General features: G+C 42.7%; 1 protein-coding gene across 1 annotated transcript in view; it reads left to right on the top strand.

The window, feature by feature from the left end:
• LOC101057750 (uncharacterized) overlaps positions 1-4,722 on the top strand; it is a 131,821-nt gene extending 127,099 nt beyond the window's left edge. Inside the window, exon 4 of the mRNA XM_063810681.1 lies at positions 4,659-4,722. The gene's annotated coding sequence lies outside the window, so the exon portion shown is untranslated. The remainder of the gene's footprint in view (positions 1-4,658) is intronic.
• Positions 4,723-8,363: the final 3,641 nt, after the last annotated feature.

Below are 8,363 nucleotides of genomic sequence, written 5' to 3' on the forward strand. Positions count from 1 at the left end.
TAACCCCTTATATTAGTTTCCTAGGCCTGCTGCAACAAATTGCCACACACCAAGTGGCTTAAAACAACAGCAATTTATTCTCTCAGATTTCTGGAGGCCAGAAGTTCAAAACCCAGGTGTTGGCAGGGTTGACTCCTTCGGGAGGATGTGAGGGGTGATCTGTCCTGCTTCTCGCTCATGGCTTCTGGAGGCTGCTGGCAGTCCTTGGCATGCTGTGGCTTGAGACTATGTAACTCTAGTTTCTGCCTCTGTCTTCATGTGGCCTCCTCCTCTGTGACATCTCTTCTTCTTATAAAGGCACTTGTCATCAGGTTTAGGAACAACCTGGTTGAGTCAGCCTGGTCTTCATCCTGAGATCTTTAACTTAATTATATCTGCAAAGACTTATTTTTCCAAATAAGTTCATGCTCATGGGTCCTGGGTGGACGTATCCTTGGTGGTGGGGGGGCAGTGGGGCACCATTTTCGCTACACCCCTGGAGCAGTGTGACAGTGTGGCCTTGGGAGATGAGTCACAAGGGAACTTTTGTTGAGATAAGTGGATAAGTCTGGGTGAGACATTGCACTGGGGATCCTGGGCAAATTACCAGAAGTGTTTGGGCCTTGGCTGTAGAGGTTTTTCTGAGACTGAAGACTCATGACCCAGCTCTGAAGTGATGATCAGGGCTTCTTGATAGGCACCGCCATGTTGGGGATGGACCTCTGTGCCCATGGTCCACTCGGGGGCTCATCCAGGGCAGTGCTATCCATCAGAACCTTCCATGGTGATGGAAATATTCTTCAGATCTGAGCTGTGCAACACAGTGGCTCCTAGTCCTGTGTGTCTGTTGAGCTTTTGTAATACCCACTCTGGCTCGTGCAACTGAAGGACTAGATTTTTTACTTCTATTTAATTTTAATTTTAATTTTAACTTAGATAGGCCTACGGGACTAGTGGCTTCTGTACTGAGCATCACAGCTCCACAGTGTCTTGATTTCACCCCTTCTCCTCGTCTGTTTTTCATTTCACTATCAAAAATGTAATTTAACACAAGAACTGAAATTGTTCTTTTGTTTTTTTATGTACGTAATGCTTAAAGTTTTAACTTTTGGCTTAGAGACAGAGGCCAGATGGAGTTGACTGGTTTTAGGCCCAGTACAAGAAAGCATGGCTTCCTCTTGCAGTGAAATGGAAAAGAGGAGTGTTTTCCTGTGGACAGTGCTGTGGCTCACAATTGCCTGGTAGTTAAGCGGGAGAAGCAGTTGGAGAGGCTGCAGTAAAATCTACAGTCACTGGCAGCAAGGAGGTTGCTGTAAGGTTTCTTAGAGCCAGAAAGAAGGGATGAGAACCCATGTCCACATCCCTGGGCCTTGTTTGGAAGTCTATGAGTTTGGGGTTCTTTGCTCTTTATCATGGTTTCTGAGAAGCCACAGGTGAAATTTGGGTCTCATAAAGCAATTTTCCCCCAAATTACTCCTCGTATTCCTGCTTCCACAGATGGATATTGTATACTGTCTTGCTTTAGAGTGAGGATATTTATTTTTGCACACTGTTTAGACATGATCTTAAACAACACTTCATTTATTTACACGTTGGCATGTTTTTGACCCTTCTGGATGAAAAATAAAGTGTTTGCCTGAGAGCAGAAAATCTCCAATGAGGCGGCTCTTCATAGGGTGATGGGATCTTCATGGGCTTAAACTATATGGGCTTTAAGCTCAAGCTCATCTCCTTTTCCTTGCTTCTTCCTGGCAAACCAGACACAGTAGCATCAAGATTCAAAGCGCCTGGCTCTGTGCTTATGCTCCATGGGCACCCATATGTCCAGGCTAGAAGTCACAGGCCAGGAAGAGGAGGAGGTTCTGGGCCTCAGACTCTGCTAATGCAGGCAGATCAGGCCTATTTTAGATGGGGATTTGTAGCGGTGTCTACTGCTTGGGGTCATGCTAGCACTGCGCTGTGTACATGTAAGACACAAATTAGGGATTTAGAGGCGCGGAGGCTGCTGAGTGTTGCTAGGCAACCTTTCAGCTGGGCCTGGCGGTAACACAATCTCTGGGAGCAGCCCGGTAGGAAGGCCTCCTAAGGACAAAACTGAACTTTAGAAACAGCGTCTTCTGCAACTGCACCTGTCTCGCTTGCCTCTGGAAAGGGTGGGGGCAGGTCAGCAGAGCCATGCTGTTATATAAGCTACTTGGGGGAATTGTGCATCCGTGGATTCTTTATGTGTTATGTCTTCTTTTCCTTATGTATTTATTTATATCCCACCTTGTACAAAAGAGGATCTGTGGTCGCTTTCAGAAACACTGATGTTGCAGCAGGACAAACCTTAAATAAGAAGAACCTGGGGCAATGGAAAGGAAGGGTAAGAAAATAGGAGTGTGGTTGGTCACTCAGCAAGGATATTGAGGATTTACCATGTGCTTGGCTCTGTAGATACAGCAGTGAACAGAAAAACAGCCATGGTTCCTGCCCTCCTGGAGCTTACAGTCTAATAGGAAAGGTGCAGGGGTAGGGTGGGGGAGGGAGGAAGAAAGGCCATTATGGATCCAGTGCTTTTGTTGAGGGTAGGCTGCAAATTAGACTGTGAGTCTCCTGGCGGCCAAAGCAAGAGGTGACTACAATTATGAGGGACTGGGTATGTTATCAGTGTTGTGTTGGTAACAGTACAGCGACAGTAGCTTCATCCTACTGTCCTGGGTGTGCAGATTATGACACAGGTGCTGCGAGGCCCTGTGCAGAGATGCTCCCTTCTTTCCTGCTTTGCTGTCAGCCTCCCTTTGGCACCAGCCTCCTGGTTGGGTTCATGTCATCCAGGACATCCTGGTGGCCATCCCTCAAGTGAAGGGCTTGGGTGCTCTTGGGCCCAGCCAGTCCCAGAACTCTTCCCTGCAACCTTCCACTCATGTCCTAGGCCAGACTGTTCTCTCCTTCTAGAATACCACTTACCTCTGTTGTCTCTGTCTTCTCTCCTTGCCCATTTAGGGCCCTTTATAGTTTCTAATGTGCCCTTTACTGATAGCATTTTATTTGCTTCTTCCAGTGATATGGTTTGATTCTGTGTCCCCACCCAAATCTCATCTCGAATTGTAATCCCCATGTGTTAAGGGAGGGACCTGTAATCCCCACATGTCCAGGGGAGAAGTGATTGGATTATGGGGGCAGTTTCCCCCATACCATTCTCATGATAGTGAGTGAATTCTCATGAGATCTGATGATTTTATAAATGGTTGTTTTCCCTGCACTCTCACATGCTTTCTCTCCCCTGCCGCCATGTAAGACATGCCTGCTTCCCCTTCCACCATGATTCTAAGTTTCCAGAGGCTTCCCCAGCCATGCAGAACTGTGAGTTAATTAAACCTCTTTTTTTTTTTTTTTTAAATAAATTACCCAGTCTTGGGGAATGTCTTTATAACAGTGTAAGAGCGGACTAATACATCCAGCAACCCTGGTGAGCTATCTGTGATTTTAGTCATTTACAGCAAAAGGAAGCAGAGGCACAGCCTGGCCTGGGTTTGCCTGAGGTTCCACAGCTTCCTGACCCCACTTGACGCCTATCTTTGGCTTCATCACATTTGGCATATATGACTGTGCTTCTATAGTGGGCATGCAGCTTGCTTATAGACTCTGGAAGAGCCTAATCCTTCTGCTTCTGGCATCTCTCTGGGAGGCAGGCCGGAATTTCATTACCCCTTCCATGATCAGGCCAGGGTCATCCCTTCATCCCATGGATATGAGTATCTGAGGTCTCTTTCTCCCAAGGCAGTCCTTTTGTTTGTCTGTCTGTCTGTTCATTTGTTCATTCAACAAATACGTCTCGAGCAAGCCAGGCACTGTGTACTAATCACCCACCATCCTTGCCCTCAAGGAGCTCACAGTTTAGTTGAAGAAGGATGAACACATGTGAGATGACAGTGCAGAGTAAAGAAAGTGTGAGTGTGAGTTAGGGTATTAGTCAACAGCAGCACTGGGTGCTTAGAGTGACAGGAGGTCTGGGACCAAGACATATGGAATGGTTGTAAGGTCTGGACAAATTTAGCCTAGTTGTGTTTTTATTTCAGTTGCTGTTGATTAACACTCTAACTCACACTCGCACCTTCTTTATGCTGCACTCTAATCTCACATGTGCTGATCCTTCTAATTGGGCAAAGTTCACTTTAAAGTGCAAGGACATCGAATGCCATATACCCTTGTATGACTTACCCATAGAAGCAAGAAAGGCCTTACCTCCTGTGTTCTTAGAAGCATACTTCTATTAATGCACCCTTAATTTGCAGCAGCCTGGTGGTATAAGAGACAGCCTTGGATAGGTATGCCTGCATTGTAAGCCTCTCATACAAGAGGAGACTTCTTGAGCGCTTGGAGACATAGGGCCCTCTTTTCCCTGAGGATTGTTGAAGGAATCTTATTTAAGAACATGAGGGCAAGTGCCTTGTGCATGTCCCATTAATGAATGCTGCCCGCTCTCAGGTTACATAGCAGTGGTCTTGGATGGATTTCAATGTTTTGATCCCTCTTTAAAGAAAGCAACCGCAGCTATCCCAATTATGAATTTGGAAATACCCTTGAGCAGCCGTTGGGGTGAGAGTCGATTGGGCCATTGTGTTATCATTCCACGCATCTCCCAGAGATAGAGACCTGCATAAGTAAAACCATATTTCTGTTCTTTACGATCCAAGGTACCAATCCCAGGACTATCGGGCAGACTCAGGAAGCAGCACATGGGGAACATTCTCAGACTTGGTAAGTAGCTGGCCTGCTGATAGAGGAGATTAAGGTGCTTTTGATCTCTTCTCCCCTAATGACAATGTCTCTAGTTTTAAAAATGACTCGGGGAAGTCTTTCTTTGAACAGTCAAGAGGCTGCTTCAAAAAGAGCTCACACTATTTCTAGACAATGTGTCTGGGAAATTATGCTGCTGAATTGTAAGTGGAGTTAGATGAATTTTCCCTTCTGCCCCCTTAAAATCATGACTTCGCCCTTTAGATGCATTAGCTGATGACCCACAGTGCACCAAGGCTCCCCACTTTCTCCTGGAGTCAGGCCACCTGTCGAGGCTCCAGCCCCTCAGAGGTTGGCTCTGGACAGTCACATCTGTCTGCATTTGCCCGAGGAGTCATTTGTATGCTTTAGGGCATTGCTTTGCTGCCATACTCTGCAACCTCCATCCAATCTTGGCCCTCCGCCTGTTATTTTGAGCAGGTAACCTGGGGAGAGGGACCTCCTGAAGACAGCAGAATGATGTAAAGGTATTCTGGTGAGATTAAGTCTGGAAGCAGCAATTCCTTGTGCAAGATGTGTGAGGAAAAAAAAATATATGAGTGTTGCTTTGGCCCTGAATGCATGGAGAGCTATATGAATTAGTAGAACTCAGATGTCAAATCATCAGTGAAAGAAAATCTGGCTTAAGTAAACATTTAACACCTCACTCATGTCTTCATGACATGGAGATTAAGAGTGTGAACCTTAATGTAGACTGCTTGGGTTCAAGTCCCAGTGTCTCCAGTTATTAGCTGTGTGGTCTTGGGCAAGTCACTTAATTTCTCTGAACATAAATTTCCTCATCTAGAAAATAGCATCTAGCTCATTGAATTTTATGAAATGAAATAATGCATAAATAAAACACCTGCTTTATCTGCTGTGTGCCCTACCAAATTTTGTTGTTGCTTTGTAATTATAATTATTCTAATGTTATTCTAATCCTTGATTGATTGTTCACAAGCTTTTTACCTTACTTACTGTGACTAAGCTCCACATGCAAGGAGCTATGGGACAAACAGGGAAGGATGAGATTTCATTTCAATTTCATTAGAGAAGAATAAATGCACAAAAAGTAAAAGTGTGTTTTAAGGCATATAAATTTATACCAAAAGAGAGAGATTATTATTAATATTCATATTTAGTGGGAGTTTCCACATAGAATATAAAAATGCAAGAGAATGTTGCTTCCACCCTAACAGTAAAACAAACCAGACAGTTTATAAAATCACATATTTTAGGTCTGCCCTGAGGACACAAGGTAATCTAATGAACTAAAATCAAAAGAGTGGCAGCCCCTCCGAGGATATTACCCTGGGCAGAGCAGCAGGAGGAGGAGGTAACCAACAGAGATAGTAAGAAGAAAACAACTGAAAGTGTAATCATGTTTTAAGAGCCAAGTATGGGCTAGCCTAATGGTTTAGAATTATTGTAAGCTGCAGAGACAAGGGGTGTCTCACTCTTGTCCTTTGGCTTCCACTGAGAGCTTACACAAAAAAATTGGGGGCAGAGTAAAAGGATAGACAACTCTCTGTGGTGCAGGACCTGCCTAAGTCTGTAGTAAGAGAACTAATAAAAACCCTCCCATGCTCATGACCTTTTGTGAGTAAGAGGCAGAGGTTATCTGCCACTGGAAGTTCTGGGAGGTGCATGCCTGAGGTAGAGGTACACAAGGCCTGCCCAACACTAAGGCTAGGGCAGGGAAACCAAGAGAAACCCTCATGGACCATGCATGGGCAAGAGTCAGTGGTTATCTGCTGCTGAGAAAGGGGCAGAAAACCAGGTCTTACTCAGGATCTTGCACTGAGTATAAGGCAGCTGTTATCTGCTACTGGGTGAGGGCCAGAAACCTGCCCAAGCTCAAGGTTCTGCACTGAGTGCGAGATAATGTCACGTAGGGGAGAGAGAGGAGAGTTAAGAGTGATCCTCTCTAAGGCCCAGGTATGTAGGGCTGCCTAAATAAATCCTTCTGAATGCTGGGCCTTGCATTAGGCACCAGATGGTAGTATAACAGTAGGAGAGGGGCAGGAACGTTGAGAGACCTCTTCTACAGTGCAGAGCCTGCTGAAGTCTAAGGTGGTACAGGAGAATTGAGAGAAACTCTTTATTACACTAGGCTTCATGCTAAGTGGGGGCCAGCAATAGTCCACCAGTAAGAGAATCTGAAGATTGTAGTGCATTGAATGTAACTAAAACAATAGCACAGTCCAAACCCAGCTCAAATACAGATTAGATACTAATTCAGCTTCCTGCATCAACAGACTGATAGAGGAAGACAATTCTCCATTTTTTGGTGTATTTGCCTCATTGCTACTATTTTTTACATACAATGTGTTGCATTCAATATAAACTTACCAAACACATACAGACCCCCAAACAAATGAACAATGATATGATCACTTGTCAAGACACAACGTAGTCAATAGAACGATCAAAGTTGGCCCAAATGTTGCAATTATCAGACAGGGACTGTAAAGTAGCTAAGATAAATATGCTAAAGGATCCAGTGGGAAAAAGGCAACATGGGGATTTTCAGCAGAGGTATGAAAACAGTATAAAAAAAGATCTAAATAGAAATGCTAAAAAATAGAAAACATGATGTCAGACATGAAAAATGCTGTCAATGAAATTATTAGAAGATTGGACACAAGAGAAAAAAACTTAAAGACACATCAATAGAAATGATCCAATCTGAAACAAAGAAAAAAGAATAAAAAATAGTATCTGAGTTCTATGGTATAATATCAAATGTCTTATATATAATTAGAGTCCTAAAAGAAGAAGGTGAGAGAGAACATGAAAGAAGAAATATTCAAAGATAAAAGAATAAAACATTTTCTAAAACTAAAGAGTAAATATATGCCTTATCAAGAAGCTTAGAGAATCCCAAGCAGATTCAGTCAAATTGCTGAAAACAAAGGATAAAGTATGTCAGTTTCAGCATGCTACCGGAAAAAACAAAAGATCTTGTCAACCTATAATTCTATATCCAATAAAAATATCATTCAAAAATAAAAGTGAATTGAAGATATTTTCAAGCAGAAAAAACCAGAAAGAAGCCATCTCCAGGAGATGCTAAAAGGAGTTCTGTAGGCTGAAAGAAAATGGAAGTAATAGAATATTTTTTTGAAAGCAAACTGTGATGAATTAAAGATAAAGATTACAGTCACTAGAGAAATCACTAAAAATAATTCAGAGGCATGACTAAAATGTCAATAGAGGAGCTAAAATGAAATACTAAAAATACGTTTCATCCTAAAAATAATAGGAACATAAAAACAAAGAGCATAGAAGATAAAAACCAAACCAAAATTTGGTTTAAAATCAAAATAGATGAATAATTGCATTAAATATAAAGGGACTGACCTTCCCAATTAAAAGGTAGAAATTGTCAGACTGGATAAAAATGCAAGACTCAACTATAGAAATACAGTTTAAATATAAAGACACAAACAGGTTGAAAGTAAAGTATTTGAAAAAGATAACCTGCAAATACTGTGCATAAGAAAACAGGTGAAACTAATATCAGGTGAAGTAGACTTCAAGTTGATAAAAAGATATAAGAAACATAATGCTATTAAGGGCTTAATTAATCAAGAAGACATAAACATCCCCAAAGTTTTTGT

The sequence above is a fragment of the Pan troglodytes genome, chromosome 4 (genome assembly GCF_028858775.2).
Source record: "Pan troglodytes isolate AG18354 chromosome 4, NHGRI_mPanTro3-v2.0_pri, whole genome shotgun sequence".
Classification (NCBI taxonomy): Eukaryota; Metazoa; Chordata; class Mammalia; order Primates; family Hominidae; genus Pan; species Pan troglodytes.